The sequence below is a fragment of the Hakea prostrata genome, chromosome 7 (genome assembly GCF_041222555.1).
Source record: "Hakea prostrata isolate BN-2017 chromosome 7, UWA_Hpros_2, whole genome shotgun sequence".
In the NCBI taxonomy this organism is placed as follows: domain Eukaryota; kingdom Viridiplantae; phylum Streptophyta; class Magnoliopsida; order Proteales; family Proteaceae; genus Hakea; species Hakea prostrata.
The window spans coordinates 33,559,795-33,575,843 of record NC_142606.1 but is presented as its reverse complement, the minus strand read 5'-3'; the positions used below and the strand labels follow the sequence as shown (position 1 = coordinate 33,575,843).

The window sequence follows — 16,049 nt, the reverse complement described above, 5'->3', positions numbered from 1 at the left end:
CTTTAATCATATACTTAATACAAGAACTAGAAACAAATTGGGCCTTAAGAATGGTTTTGAAAGTCACCGAGCAGTGGGGAGGTTCCTTCAAAGACCAAATAGAATCTTCTTTGAGCCACCTCTTATAAATTATCGAACCCAACATGTCACATCCACCCAGCCGGTACCCTATCTGGCATACCCGGGATGTGATCCACAGCCCCGAAGATCCATAGTTCAGGGACCACATAATCCACATCGACGATAATACAATCATGAACAGATAATAATCATAAACTAACAATGAATGATCATGGAATTCAGAAATAAGGTGTCAGACATAATCAGAGTGCGAAAATAAATATCAAATCAGATAAATTAAGAAGGCAGTGGGCGGAATCCACTCCTTCACCAAACGGAAGTGAGGTCAAAATTTAGTTAAGTACAAGTCTCAAGTTATAAAGGTAAGTTAAAGTTATTACAATTCTTCTAAGTATACTGTCACAAAAGAAGGGGTAACTACTCATAAGTCTCCTCCATAATAAATATATCTTCTTCAAAGTTGAGGACCATGGAGACCCAACATGACTGCTCCCATACAACTCCGGGGCTAACCCTGGTACGCCTGGTAATCTTCTTCGGTATGGTCACCGAAGTCTTCAACGTAGCCAGCCTCCGGATGGTAGTATGAGGTATCTGGGTCCGCCTCAAGGAGGGTGCCATCAGAGTAATCACCCGTAGAATAGCCTAACAAAATATTGCAACAGAAAAGGAATGAGTTCAAAAGAACTCAGCAAGGAAGTTATCCCACCACACATAAACCACAAGATAATCATAAAATGATGCAGATGACATGAGGCATATAATGCAATATGACTTTATTCTAAGTATGCTGGTCATCTATGGTAGACATGCTTTAAGTCATAGCACCATACTTCTTTAGGTAGTCTCGATCACTCATCACCGGGGGAATTGGGTCCCGCATCCCTTTCGGACAAATCCATGGTTGGGGTTTCTGGCCACCGCTCTCTCACATCACCGTTTGGTCTAAGTATTGGCGCATGTCAGGGTATAGCCTAGCCCAATGCAAGTCATCTACTTAATCATATCATGCCAGGTCCAGATACTTCCATTCCTCCCCTCTCGGGATCCTTTCCGGTATCCTTCACACTAGAGTCACGGATATTACTCACCGGACTCATCAACCCTATTGGTCATCCACAAATGGTAAACGGGAAGCTCTCACGTCCCTCTCACGGATCATTTCACCGGTCTTGAGTGCCCGTGAGCCCAAGTCTAGCCATTTGTAACCCTACCAATAAATGGCCCCTTTCGGGTAACCGTAATGCAATTTATGTCCTCTCACGGAGTGGATACCGGTCTTTAGTGCCCACAAATCCACACTACTACCACGGGTTGTTCGGTCTCAATGCCCTTCCGAATCGGGTCTGATATGATAGGGACATCCTAGCCATACATCTAGACAAATCCTATGCATGTCATTCAATAACCCGGGAAAGCGTCAATGGACACCTTCGGAGAACATCCCATACTATTCCCTCCGATGTCCAAGGACAGAAGCACCAGTAGGGTACCCCTCAATCCCAAGTTATACTTAAGCAATCACATGCCCAAGTTCATCATATCAGTTCACAAGATACAACGTCATAATAAACATTCAATTCATGACATTGACATAAGTCATCATATATTGAAATTGATAAACATGATAAAACATTGAAGTAATATAATGTAAACACAAAGCTACTATTAAAAGACATATGTAGCAAGTCTAACACGATAAGAATATGAAATAGAAACTATATTTACTAGGTTAGGAATACCAAGTCAAGATTTCCATATCCTAGGTAATTACATCCATAACTATCCTTACCTTGAATCGGAGAAGAGAATGGTCCAAGATCACAAGCAAGTGGCCCAAATAGTCTTAAAGTCCTAAACAAGCATATATGAAAGGTTAGAGAAGAAATCAGAACAATCGGAGATCAAACGAATCGAATCGGGCAAAAGTTGCCGACAAGAACTCTATTGGTCGATACATTTGGTCGATAGTATCGACCAATAGTATCGACCAAATCAATTCCAGACAGCAAGTCGGGCTTTTCGATTCTTGCCCGATTTGGTCTTCCGGGTCTCGGATTGACATGAAACTTGGAGGATAGTCTAAGCACAACATGGGGACACTAATTATCAAGAAACTTTCATAACCCAATGGTCCATTTGGAAATCCCCAAATTGACATATTAAGGTTAAGAGTTGTAGATCATGGCATTGGCTATATCTCAATGCAAATTAGGGGAAAACATGGGGGATTAGGTAGGGAATCGTTCGCAGTAACATGGAGCACATATGCAAGGTATAGATTAGGTTAATCATGAGCTTCATCTCAGTTTTGGTAAATAAAGCAAGTTGGTAAGCAATAAATCATGGAAATGTGTAGTCAATGATCATGAGGTGAATCAATCATAGTCATATCGGTGAAAACATCATTGTATGGGGTTTAGAAGGTTCATGGCAAGGTGTATGCAAGGTTGCAACACCTTGGCCATGGTCCCAACAGTAAAATAGAGAAAAGATGAGTGAGAAAGTGATTAGGAGAGAGAGTCATACCTTTAAAGTGGAACAAGAAAGTAGAAATGAGTGGTTGGCAATGATTGATGAAGAAGATGCTTCACCACTACCAAGGAGGAGTTCTTGGGAGGCTCTCTCACGTTCCCAGATGTTAAAAACGCGAGAATAGGGCTCCAGCTCTCGAGGAATAAATAAATAGAAAAGAATATTCCAAGAATCTTTAAATCTAGGCTCAAGGGACTTTGTTGGTCAATACCTTTGGTCGATGGTATCGACCAATAGTATCGACCAAAACAATCTCTGCAGAAATTTTACAGAATAGTTCAGCAACTTTAGGTGCGGACTTGGAGGGCTATACAAGGTCAAATTGCATGGGGTTTTCTCCTACAGTTCACTCAAGAGGTCTAGTTTCAGGGAGTACCTTCGGATTATGCACAGGAGTCCGTTTGCTATTTCAACTGTCTCGCTCTTCATCAGTGCGCAGATTCTAACTTAGCACCGGTAATGTGCTCAAGGAAGGAGCAGCATCATCAATGTCCATAAACTGGAATCCCGACATTACGTCATCAACCAGTAGGGCCCATAAGTCCCTCCTACCACCACTTCGGGTCTTTGGACCTACAAACATAACAATGACCGGGTCGGGTCAAGGTTAGGTAAAAGCTGGATTTTACACAACAAGTCTCCCTTTTAGTTGATAAGGACCAAATATGCCTAGCCATAGCAACAAAATTCCAGTCATCCAACTTCCTAACACCGAGGCCGCCCTCCTCAACAGGTTTACATATCGCAAGCCAAGAGACTTTGTAAGAACCTGAGTCGGACCCCCCCCTCTCCAAAGGAACTTCGCCATCATACTCTCAAGATGATTGATGACCAAGGCTAGGATTTTTACGACGTTAATCCAGTAAGCTACAACCCCCATGAGGACAGACTTTATAAGGGTGAGTCTTCCAACATAGGATAAACATTTATTCTTCCAAGCTGAGAGGCGACGATCAACTTTATTTAAAAGAGGAGAGAAATCACCAGTAGTCAAGGCTTTAGAAGAAATTGGGATCCCAAGATATGTGACCGGGAGAGCTCCAAGAGAGAAACCCACCTTTTGCTCATAAACATTCATCATCTTTGGAGAGACATTGACAAAGAATATGTTAGATTTTGCATTGTTTATAGTCAGGCTAGATTGAGAAGAGAACTCCCTGAAAATCTCTCCCAAAGTATCTACATTCTTGATAGAGGCTTCACCAAAAACAAACAACTCATCGTTGAAACAAATCGAGGTGATCTCTGGCTCTTCACAATGAAGGTGATAGTCAAAAAGTCCATTCTTCGCTGCCACACCAAGCGAATCTATGAAGATTTGAAGAACCATATTGAACAACATAGGTGACATTGGGCAGCCCTGTCTAAGCCCTCTGTTAGCGTAGAAGCGATTAGATTGAGTGCCATTTAGGAAGATCACATAGCTTGGGTTTGCCACACACTTGACCACCCAATGGATGAAGGTGGCCGGGAAATTCAATTTGCTAAGTAAGGAAAAAAGAAAACTCCATTGCACAGAGTCATAAGCTTTCCTTAAGTCAATCTTCGCAGAAAAATGAGGCTGTCCCCTTGGAATATGGTAGTCTCGAAGAATCTCTTAGCACAGGAGGATATTATCAGTACTTTGTCTGCCCTCCATGAAGGCCACCTGATTTATCCCCACCACCTTAGGAAGGACGTGCTTCAAGCGATTAGCTAGTAACTTAGCAATGAAACAGTAAATAAAGTTACTAACTGCAATTGGGAGAAAATCACTAAAAGTAAATCGAGCATCGCCTTTAGGAATCAAAGTGAGCTTAGACAACTTGAGTTCATCAGGCATCCTAAAGGTGGCAAAGAAATCTGATGAGCACATTTATGTGTGAAATCTTAGGGCATAAAGCATGCATTTTATACACTTAGAGTGGAGTTACCTTGGGTTTTACGTTGTTTTTGCAGATTTTAGGACTTTTCAAGATTTAAGCAAATATTTGGAGTTTTGGGCTTGAATCATGCTATTTTACACGTCAAGAAGTCCATTCAAATTCTCAAATGCAAAAATGGGCCTGATCTGGAGCATGATGGGCTAGAGATGTGTGATTATGGGCCAACTCCGAAATATTGAAGAGATAAAGAAGGCAAATTTGATCTACGGCTGAGATTTTAAATCAAATCTACAGAGATATTATTGAGAGAGTCCAAATGGAAAAGAGTCCTTGCATACCTCAATATCTTATTTCCTATCTTGGATTTAATTAAAGAAAGAAAAAGAGGAAAATTTCCGTTTTTGAATGCCTCTGTCCAGTTTCGATCAAACCCTTCATCGAATGGTCATCCGATGTCCGATTGTGCTGATTTTTGGAAAAGAGCTTCACAACTATTTAAACCTCAAATCCAACGGTGGAATTATGCATCTAATCTCTCTAAGTTGGCACGATTAGTACATCAAAACCCTAATTGGATGAGTCAGATAGAAACCCTGAGTTTTATTCAAATTCAGCCGTGCTTCATATCTCATGTAAACTCTATAAAAAAGGAGAGCATACTCCATTAAAGGAAGAGGTTCTAAAGCTTAGTAGAAGCATTCTTTCTTCTCTCTTCAGTTTATTTAGGCTTTCTCTAGTTTTCTTTGCTTGCATTTGTGAGATTTAAATTTCTAGATTCAATGTTTAGGTTTAATTTTTATGTAATGCAATTCAAGTTCAAGTTTCAAGTTTTTAGATTCGTTTTTCTCTGGGTCTAGCAATTGCAGATTTAGATCATTCTAGATCTAGATCTGGTTGTTAGGGTTGGTTGAGATTCGAATCATTTGTTCAATTCGCAAGTTAGTAACCTTCTTTATTACTCTTCTCTCCTCCCTCCATTCCCGCTTCTATCTACCCCTCCATATTCTTAATTTAGGATTTACTTTCAACATTATTTATTGTTCCCCCTTCCCCTGGATCCTTGATCAGAGATGCCTACAGTCATGCCTCTCTTTGGTTAAGGCTTCTTTTTCCTTTTATTGCTTTGTTTATTGCTTTGTTATTTACTTTCTACCTATTCATTCATCATCTCGGACCACATAACCGGAGCAAGCCTACAGGCATGCCTCTACTTCTGGTGACGGGTGGTGTTACATCTGCATTTTAGCTATGAACTAAATTTTACTGACTGCTTTAACATACTAACTGGTTTTATTTTTTTTTCCTTTTTATTTTTATTGTTCGCATTTTTTTTCCTGTCTTTTATTTATGCATTGATTGTGTTTAATTTATTTTTCGTTTCAATTCGATTGCATTAGACGTATAGATTAGGATCGTTTAGTTTAGTTAATTAGTTAACAAAAATAGAATCATTCCACTCTCGCATTACTATTAAGAAGTTGAATTCTAAGTGGTATATCTCCTTGAGATCGACCCGTTAGCTACACGATACCCGTTAACAAGTTTTTGGCGCCGTTGCCGGGGAGGTATTAGTCCACTTTGTTTTTCTCATTCTTAGGTAAATCGAAGTGATTTAAAAATTAAAAAATAAAATTCAAAGATATTACTCTTAACTTGAGTAGAAACAAAACGTATAGTAGTCCCCACTCTACTGTAGAATCCCCAGGATTCGATTGTAGGTGGCTCCGAAGACTATACGGATTCCCTTGCTGTCAAACCTATACAACGCTTAGCTATACGACAACCTTACAGCTTTGGAATTATTGTTTCAATCTTTGTGGTGGGAAATTCACTACTTTCCTTTCAATTCTCCCATTTTCTTTTCTTTTATTCTTTAGGTACTTTATCTTTATTTTTATTTTTATTTTAAAAAAAATATATCATTCTTTCATAAGAGTCATTAATTGCATTGGTGGTTAGTGCATGTGTGTCTGGACTCGTGATTCTATAAATAGAATTGTCCGAGTGTCTAACTTGACCATGGAAGGTCTACCTCCACCACCTCCACCTAAGAGTCTTAAGGATAGATTTTATCCAACCCGATCTGCACAACCTTCCTGTATACGTTTACCTGAAGTGAGGGGTAATAATTTTGAGCTCAAATCTCATTATCTATCTATGTTACCCCAATTTCATGGGTTACCTGATCAAGATGCATATTTGTTCCTTAGGGAGTTTGAGGAGGTTTGTGTCCTTATGAAGGTACAACAACTTACTGATGATGCCGTAAAACTATGGTTTATTACCTTCGCATTAAAGGACCAAGCCAAAAAGTGGCTTTATAGCTTACCTAGGGATAGCATTATCACATGGGAACAATTCACTGTCCTATTCTTGAAGAAATTCTTTCCTTTCTCTAAGACTAATAAAATAAGAAATGATATTCTTCAATTTCGTCAGAAACCCAATGAGTCATTTGCTAAGGTAATGGAGAGGTTCCAAAGCCTTCTCCAAAAATGCCCTCACCATGGTATAGAATTATGGCCTTTATGTCAAATAATTTATGAGGGTATCGATTATCAAACAAAGCAACTCTTGGAATCTATGTGCCCCACAGGATTTACATCATTCATTGATGATTCCGAAGCTTGGGAATTTCTTTTAGATCTAGCAGATAGAACTAGAGAATGGGAGTCAACCCAAGAGTCTGAAAGGACTAGTAGGGGATATTTTGTTGATAGCCAAGTTCATAAGGAAGCACAAATAGATAATCTTTTAAAAAAGTTAGAGACTTTGGTAGTTAAGGCTGCACCACCATCACCAAGTCAAACACATTTTATTGACAATTCTATTGCTATGTGTGCATGGTGTCAATCTCCTACACATGTAATTGAGTAATGTCCTAGCTATTCTAGAGGCCAACATGAAAATGTCAGTGCAATGTTTCCAAACCCGTACAATCCTGGGTGGAAGAATCATCCTAACTTTTCATGGTCTCAAGGGAAAAACCAAAATGGATTAAGCAATTATTTCACACAAAATCACTTTGGTGCCCCTCAAAAGAAAAATGCCCAATTTTCTCATAATCCAAATGTCCAGTTCCCTCAAGCCCCAAATTTCCAGAATGCCAATTTAGCTAGGCCTGTCAATCCACCAATTGTGCCTCATATGCCTCACATTGCACAAAATCAATCATCACCTGGTTTCAACAGAGGTAACAATCCAGAGTTTTCTCGTCTCTCTTCCTTAGAGAAGAATATGGAAGTACTTTCCAGCACCTTCATGACTTCTATGCATAATATGGAAAAACAAATTTCCACTCTTGCAAATGCTTTGTTTGAGCGAGAAAAAGTTAAAATGCCTAGCCAACTTGAGTTAAATCCTAGTATTCAAATTCAACAAAGACCACCAAATCAAGTCAACCAAGTTGAATCCTCCCATCTTCTTTAGCTTCAATTAATTCTGTGTCTGCATTGAGAAGTGGGAAAGGGTATTTAACAGGTGAGTCACATATCAATGAAAAGAGCGAGATTAGTGACCACTGTGATGAGGAGACTGTTCAAGTATCTCCTAATAAAAGTTTGTCTGAGGAACCCGTAGAAGTTGAGGATGAGCTAGTTGCTTTAGCAGTACCTAAGTTTGGTGAACCACTATCAGAAACTATAAGAAAAGAGCAAATTTCAAATGAGAGTCCTTATGTTCCTAAGGCCCCTTATCCCAGTCGTCTAGTTAATAAGAAGAAGACTGCAACTATGGAGAAAATTTTTGATGTCTTCAAAAAGATAGAAGTGAATATCCCTCTTTTGGATGCCATATCCCAGATCCCCGCCTATGCAAAAGTGTTGAAAGATTTATGCACTCATAAAAGAATCACTAGCATTCCCAAAAAGGCGTTCTTGGCAGGTAACATTAGTTCCATAATTACTCAACCTGTAGCAACCAAGTATAAGGATCCAGGGAGCCCCACCATAGCTTGTGTCATAGGCAATTCGCAAGTTAGTAACCTTCTTTATTAATCTTCTCTCCTCCCTCCATTCCCGCTTCTATCTACCCCTCCATATTCTTAATTTAGGATTTACTTTCAACATTATTTATTGTTCCCCCTTCCCCTGGATCCTTGATCAGAGATGCCTACAGTCGTGCCTCTCTTTGGTTAAGGCTTCCTTTTCCTTTTATTGCTTTGTTTATTTCTTTGTTATTTACTTTCTACCTATTCATTCATCATCTCGAACCACATAACCGGAGCAAGCCTACAGGCATGCCTCTGCTTTTGGTGACGGGTGGTGTTGCATCTGCATTTTAGCTATGAACTAAATTTTACTAACTGCTTTAACATACTAACTGGTTTTTTTTTTTTTCTTTTTATTTTTATTGTTCACATTTTTTTTCCTGTCTTTTATTTATGCATTGATTGTGTTTAATTTATTTTTCGTTTCAATTCGATTGCATTAGACGTATAGATTAGGATCGTTTAGTTTAGTTAATTAGTTAACAAAAAAAGAATCATTCCACTCTCGCATTACTATTAAGAAGTTGAATTCTAAGTGGTATATCTCCTTGAGATCGACCCGTTAGCTACACGATACCGTGCGCTTGCGGTTACTTTTAAATTTCACAAACAAAATCCATGATAGCATGACAAACAGACTCTCCTATCACCTCCCAGGATCTCTTAAAAAGGGTTGCATTGAACCCATCCGTGCCTGGAGAAGAATATTCATCGGCACTAAAAATCACCCCCCTTGATCTCTTCGACGGTGAAGGCACGAGTGAGGAAGGCACCTTCCACGGAGGAGATAGATCTATCAATGGGGAGATCCAAATTTGTACAAACCACCTGTGACGAGCCATTGTAGGCTCGTTCGAAGTGAGTAACAGCTTCATGACGAATTTGCTCTTCATCAGTAATCCAATCACCAGAAGAGGATTGAATGGTGGAAACCCAATTCCTAGATCTTCTAGTCTTGACTGATCGATGGAAGAATTCAATCTTACCATCACCATCTTGGAGCCAGCGAGCACGAGCTTTTTGTCTAGCTTCAAACTCACTAGCATGGAGAAGGAATCTGAGGTGTTCTGCCTCTCTCTGCTCTCTTTGGTGAAAATCTGAATTATCTGGATCATCTTGAATGAGAGACTGTATAGCATTTACGGAGGATTTGATGCAAGAGATTTGGGAGTCTAAGTAAGAAAACTTGGCTTTGCTCCAATGTTTAAGCTCAATCTTAAGAAGTCGAAGTCTCGCCAAGAGTGCAAAAAGAGGAGAGCCATCCACCTGAAGAGACCACACTCTACGTACCAAAGGGAGGAAATCTTCATGGTCAGCCCAAAAAAAGCTGAAATAAAATTGTTTACCTCGAATGGCAGGGCAGAAACCCAAATGGATAAGCATGGGGCAGTGATCAGAAACTCCTCGATTTTGAAACACTGCATGAGAATTAGCAAAAGAGTCTAACCACTGATGGTTAACAAGAACATGGTCAATTTTAGACATATGTCTACCCGCTTTGCTTCCATAATTACTCCAAGTAAACTGATGGCCTCTCCATCGAAGCTCCAGTAAATCAAAATCAATGATACACCTCCACATGGGATCATATCTTCTTCTATTAATTGCAACATCAGTTTGTCTCTCCCTCGGATCCTTGATGGCATTGAAATCGCCAAGAAGAGTCCACGGGAGGTTGACAAAGGTACGAAGGTGGCGAAGGTCTTCCAAAGCATCTCCCTATGATGCTCAGAATTGGAACCATAAATAAAAGTAGCAGCTACTTTATCATTCGAACAGCGAATATGTATTTCCATATGCATGAGTTGATCGGTCACATGAAGGAGATGCATATCCACCAAGTCCAGGTCCCAAACGATCCAGAGTCTTCTAGAATCACAAGCAAAGTAATTACCAATACAACGCCACTTATTGGAGAACTGGCGCGAAGCAAAAGAAAATTTCTTGGCCTTGACATGAGTCTCCATCAACCGAAACACTGCAATTTTATTATAAGAAGCCCAGTCAAGAACTGCTCTCTTCTTCCCGGGGTCATTGAGACCTCGGACATTCCACCCTGCAATTATTATCATTTATTAAGGACAGGATTGGGACGAGGCTTGGCAGCTTTAGTAGGACTCCTATCTCTTTCTATATTATTCCCATCTTTAAATTCCCCATGTGAAGAATTATTGTCTGAAGGATCCAAGTTCTGCAAGACAGAAAAACGGTTAACCACGCCGGATGATCGACTAGAGTTGGTTAACCCTCCCCTCCCAAACATACGCTAACCCGCGTTTCCAAAAGAGCTAAGTTTCCTTAAAGGCGAGGATTCACTAGTTGAGGGACCTTTAATAGATCTTGAATTCAAAACTGTCAACTTTTGACTTTCCTCGCTTGGATCTCCATTATTAGAATACTCCACATTTGATGCTCCAACATATAAGGGGTTTTGTCTATAATTTGCCTCCTGCTCCTCGGCATTGTCACATAAGAGAGTTATTGCATTTTCAAAGGATGGTTGAAAAAGTAACGCCTCCATCTCCAAAGGATCTGCAAGATTTATCCCATTTTCCTTTCTAGTATTACCATTGTAATCCCCCTCACCATGCATAGTAATAATGCCTCTTGCATCATGAGTTGTCATTTCCAAAAGGGAATCATTGACAATATTTAAATTTGAATCAGCGTTCATATTGAAATATTCCATTACCAAACCAGTGTCTTGTAAGTTTGGATTTGCAATATCAATATCCCCTTGAATAAATGCAATTTCCGTATCTGTGAGAGTGACTTGAGCACTTTCTTTTTGGGCAGCAATGATGGTGTCTCGACTTTCTGATGCAAGAGAACTGGTGAGTCAAGCACAATTTGACTCGGTCCTTGTTGAGTCGAGCACATTCGATGCCGGCCGCTTTCCTCGAATCCTTGCACTTGCCTTGGTCTCATCAAAGCCGAAGTTGCCACCTAAGGTTGCCTCACTGTTGACGTCCCATCTGTATTGGTGTTAGTAGGGCACCTATCAATTGAGTGACCAAATACTTGACAGGTTGAGCAGGTATGGGGAGCCCAATCATATGTAATATTTTGTCTAAAATATATACCATCCTCTGTTCTCACCTTTATGGACAATGGCAACCCTCTTTTAGCATTCACTAAAATGCAAACTCGAGCGAATGCAACACGTTCTTTGGCTGAAGTTTTCCGATCAGCACAAATAGGTGTGCCAATTACGCTGGCTATTCTCCCTAATGCATGCGACTCCCAGAGATGAAGGGGTAACCCATAAAACCTGACCCAGTTCATATTCTGCCTTCTTGTTGATATCAATTTCCAGCGACCAAGGATGCAAGATGAAGGGTTTAGATCCCAACGTCCAAGGCCCTTCATCCATGATAAGTTGGCTTGAAGGTTTATCAAGGAAGACAAAAACGAAGTTGCAATTCCCAGCTACATAAACTTCTACAAGTCCTACATGCCGCCATTTCTCTTCCACATATTTTTGCATCACAGTGTAGGGTATCTTTGCACCAAAAACATACCCCACCAATGCTGATTTTCATCTTCTTATACCCCTTGCATAGTCCTCTTCACAACAAAGAGCAATCAGTTCTCCATCTTCAATAGTAGGTTCAAAGAAAGGAAGAGCTGTAGCCCCTTCAGCATGAACTCTCCCGCCTGAAAAAAGGCTAGCTCAGGAGCGAGCCTGGTTTTCATCCCTTCACCCATTGGTGTTGCCCCGAGTCGGAGGTTGTCGAGATTGTCTTGGGGCCACTGGAGGTGGATCTCCAGTGGCCATGGTAACCTCCATGGCGTACTGAAAAGAAAAGGAAAGGGACGATCAAAACCTTCAAAGCCGCAGCCGTTTTGCAGTAGGCCAGGAAACAAATCTCGTGGAGCTAAATGCATATTACTTTTTCTTCACTAAGATTTTCTTCCACTGGTTTTTTTCTTAGTAAGATTTTAATAATGTGCATTATCTATTAATGGACATTTAAGGGAGACTGTTATAAATAACAATAATATTGATTATAGATATCTATCACCTCAAAGAGATAATACCAAAAGGTGCAACTTTTAACTAAAGATCCTAGTCATCTTAGTATGTAATCTTGGCACTCCACATTACCATTCTATGTAGCTTTTATAATGCGCAAAAATCTACGCTTCCATACCAAGGGCATCCTATTGGGTGCAACAATCAATTTGACTATCATATATTGTAACTCAATGAAGAGAGTGATTTATGTTGTCTTAATTTTCTTCCTTTCTTTAATATATCTTCTATAGTTATCATTAAGTTTTATAACACATGTTTTCGGAAGACAGTTAGGACAAGTTGAATCGCCCATTTCATTGAGTTGTGTATATTACATATTTATTGTAAAAGCAAAGATATTTCTGATATGCAAATATCACTCAGTACAAGGAAATACAACAAATATGATATTCAAATTGATTCCTGCACACAATAAGATACCTTTGGTATGGAAAGATAGATTTCTGCCCATGATAGAAAGTGCATCGAACGGAAATGTGGATCGACAAGATTGCACGTTGAAGTGGTTGAGATCTTTACTTGAAAGTTACACTCTTTCGGTATTCTCTTAAGTTCCCCTTGGATGTTCATCTATAGATAACATACCTCATTAAGACCTTAACAAAAAAAATCTTAATGAAAGAAAAAGAATACACATTTCTAGATAGTATGTATTGTTAGTTGCCACCTTAAAAACCTTATCAGAAAAATCCAATGGGACAAAATGTTGGTAAAGTAAAAAAGAGTGCAACACATATTTTACTCTCCCTGATAATAACATTTGTCTCATAAAAAAGCTTAATTCAGAAAAACCTAGTAGGATAAAAATCGGACAAAAGAAAAAGGGGTACAAATCGTAGTTCATAATAACTCCCCCGAAATTTTGGCAAGATATGCTTGGTACTATCTAATCACCTTTGATATATCATTCCCTTAACTTATTTAATACAAGTAGCATTATCTTCATAAATTATAGTGGAAGAATCTATAACTGGTGTTAAACAATGAGAATTGTGGATATGCGTTGTAACATATCTTAACCAAGCACACTCTTATAGTGGTTAGAAGATGTAGCTACTAGTATTACTTGGTTGAACACCAAGAAATTGTAGTACTATTATAACAAATTAAATAATCGGTTTGAGAATAAGCCTTATGTGGATCAAATTTATATCCAGCATCAGCATATCCCACTAAACCAAAAACATGGAATCCTTGGAATAATATAATCTCAAGTATATGGTTCCCCGGAGATAACAAAAAATTTGTTTGATTCCATTCTACTATCCTCAAGTTGGCTTAGAACTAGAACATGTTAAAATGTTGGGATAATTGTATTACAATTATAAAGAATACAAGAAATGAAATTGCAACACAACTGAAAGATGAAGATCCTTAGCCAATCCAGAGAGCTTGATCTTGCAACTCAATAAATCACTGATCAATGAGGTTGAGTCACACCTTGAGTGTTGTCTTTAAGGTAATTGATGCACCCTACTACCAAGGATTCTTCGCACCACCACCTCCAAGACAAAGCAACTTCCAACTAGAAGATGAGGTAGTTCTTCTAGTCCCTTCAAGGAGCCAAAAGCTAAAGCACAACACTTAGACAACTCAAAGAAAGAAATGAAGTTTGTAAAACAAATAATGTGAGAGTGAGGTGCGTCTCTATTTCACCCACATGCAAGGAAGGGTTGGGTTTATATAGGCCCAAACCACACCTTACACCCCTTAGGATTCTTAAGGTAATGAATTGGATTTAATCCATTCAATAACCTTAACCCCACTCATGGTAATGGTCATGAAGTTGAAATGAGAATTGATGGTTAAGAGTTAGAATTTAAGTAAATTCCACCCTTCAAGTAAGCCCACTACACCACCATGATCAAGACCTTTAAGACCCATGACCAATGTCATGAAGAGCCTCATAACCAAGGTCATGAAGGATCTCCTTTACTCATGGTGTCTCATTACCACCCTTACCTCATGGGTCCCACGCACTAACAAAACAATTAAATAAAAGAAATGCAAAACTAATTTTGAAACTTAATATAGATTTTAATAAAAAACCTAACAATCCCCCACAAGTTTCAAAATTACAAAAAAGGACACGTGTTGTGACTGTATTAGACACTAAAGGATACATCGTTGTAGGTGTCTTTCGGACTTGAACCTACACTAGGTCTAATGAGTCCCGCTACAAAGTACGGGTAGAGTCAAACTCCTTGAACCCTTCCTCATTAGTGTAGCTGACTGTCCCATCATCCATGTCCTAAAGGTCGACTTTTGGAGCTACCTTTTATATTACACATTGGACTTTTGAACTGGCCATGTCCCTTATCCTGGATTCATGAATGTTTAGAGAACTCGCCTATAAGTTCTCATTGGCGGTGGCCAAACCACCTATATCCACTTAGGTTAGTCTCTAATGTGCACCACAACTAACACACACCCACATTCCTTAGGATTAGACTAATTAAGAGCTTCGCTCAACCTTACCCTTGTGGTAGTACTATTACCTTCATCTACACCCTATAATGAATAATTATAAATAGTAGTACTAAATCGGTCTTCCCATGACTTCGTTTGTACCCCTTGAACCTAATTCAGGTATTTAGCCTCTTCACATAAGTAGGGTATCCATCATGTGACCTGAGGATTAGGCATTAACCCCATTCCTGTAAATGCAATACACAAGTTTTTGACAGACATAGCCTTTGTGAACATGTCAGTGTGATTCCTTTCTGACTTCACATAATCGATAGCTATCATTCCTTCATCTATGTACTGTCACACAAGATTGTGTCTAAGGCGTATATGCCTCCATTTATCATTGTACACCTTATTCTTTTTGAAAAATAACAAGATGTCAACATGGCTTCCCCCACATATCAAGTGGTACATTAGAACTCAACAACATGGAGTTCATCATCTCTTTAAGAGATCTATTTTTCTTTTCCGCTACCCCATTTGATTCCGGATGGTATGGAGCGGTCGTTTCATGGACAATTCCATTTTCCTCGCAAAACTTATAAAGATTAAAATACTCAGTCCCTCTATCGGTTCTAAGTCTTTTAATCTTCTTGCCAAATTGATTTTCAGCTTCCATTTTGTAAGATATAAATGTCTTTTTGGCATCATCCTTTGATTTGAGCAAATATATCATCGTATATCTAGAATGATCATCTATAAAGGTGAAAACATAATTGTTTCCTCCCCTTGACTCATATGACTTATAGTCACTTAAGTCACTATGGATCAATTCCAAAAGACCACTCTTTCTATCCATAGTCTTGTGAGGCATTTTGGTTAACTTAGCCTCCACACAAGTTTTACACTTGTCATTGGGAGGTTCCATCTTATCGGTGATCATCCCTAACTTGCATAGTTTGGTGATATATTTCACACTATTATGGCACAAATCATAAGTATTGAATGAAACAACAAAGTAAACAGAATAAGTGCTAGATTTTTCAATTACAACATTTAAAATACTAAGAACAAATAAATCCTCACTAAAGTATCCCTTTCCCACAATTACATTTTCATCATTTGAGCCTAT

General features: G+C 39.1%; 1 non-coding gene across 1 annotated transcript; it reads right to left on the bottom strand.

Annotated features, from left to right (window-relative positions):
* Nucleotides 1–6,887: 6,887 nt before the first annotated feature.
* Nucleotides 6,888–6,994, bottom strand: LOC149010929 (small nucleolar RNA R71). Its single transcript, XR_016174871.1, has one exon. It is a non-coding gene; the product is annotated as a small nucleolar RNA R71 (small nucleolar RNA).
* Nucleotides 6,995–16,049: the final 9,055 nt, after the last annotated feature.